The sequence below is a fragment of the Microtus ochrogaster genome, chromosome 4 (genome assembly GCF_000317375.1).
Source record: "Microtus ochrogaster isolate Prairie Vole_2 chromosome 4, MicOch1.0, whole genome shotgun sequence".
NCBI classification, from domain to species: Eukaryota; Metazoa; Chordata; class Mammalia; order Rodentia; family Cricetidae; genus Microtus; species Microtus ochrogaster.
Genome location: NC_022011.1, coordinates 30,438,424 through 30,439,155, shown reverse-complemented (window position 1 = coordinate 30,439,155; position 732 = coordinate 30,438,424). Strand labels below are relative to the sequence as shown.

Here is a 732-nt window from a genome sequence, read left to right as displayed (position 1 = left end):
GTGGGTGGGAGAAGGCTCAGAGGAAGAGGAGAAAGTAGGACACGGACAGGCAGAAATAGCGGCTGGGGGCTTTTCCTCAGGTTGACATTAAAATGAATGATATGCAAACGAATGCAAAGCATATGCGAACGATGGGCCCGAGGGCGGTGGGGAGAACCAGATCCTGAGCCCCTCTTGCAGCAGGTCGCCTGGCGCCTAGGGGACCAAGGCCGTGCGCGGCGGGAGTAGCGCGCCCCCTGCCGGCCGAACGCGCTGGTGGCCCGAGTCCCGGGAGGGCTTGTGGGGGGCGCGGCGGCCGAAGGAGGGGCGCCCGCCTCCCGTCCGAGAGTAGACACCGCGGCTCCAAGAGCAGCGAGGCCGTCGGGCTGCGACTGCCCCGAGGTGGGTGTGCGCGGTGCGCTCAGCTCGCCCGCCCTCCCGGGGCGCGGCCTGCGCGGGGCGGGGGCGCACAGCGAGGAGTCCGCCCCGCACTAGGTTGCCCCGCGCCGCGCGCACTCCGCACACTGGCTGAGCGCTGGGGCTCCTCGGCCCGTTCTCACTTCACAGCCCCGCGCTTCTGCACCCACACGGGGTTCCACGCGTGGCCTTGCGCTCTTGAGGTCCCCGAGTCCTGAGTCGGGTCCTATAGCCAAGTCCGCCGGGCTCGTCCCGGGGCCCGGCGGCCACCCAGGCGGTGGAGGCGGGAGCCTCTCTGGGCGTTGGGCGGCGCCGGGCGCACGGAACCGGGCCTCT

At 71.0% G+C, this 732-nt stretch overlaps 1 protein-coding gene across 1 annotated transcript in view; it reads left to right on the top strand.

Annotated features, from left to right (window-relative positions):
• Nucleotides 1-314: 314 nt before the first annotated feature.
• Nucleotides 315-732, top strand: part of Cbfa2t3 (CBFA2/RUNX1 translocation partner 3) — a 48,251-nt gene continuing 47,833 nt past the window's right edge. The window contains exon 1 of the mRNA XM_026778601.1: nucleotides 315-381. The gene's annotated coding sequence lies outside the window, so the exon portion shown is untranslated. The remainder of the gene's footprint in view (nucleotides 382-732) is intronic.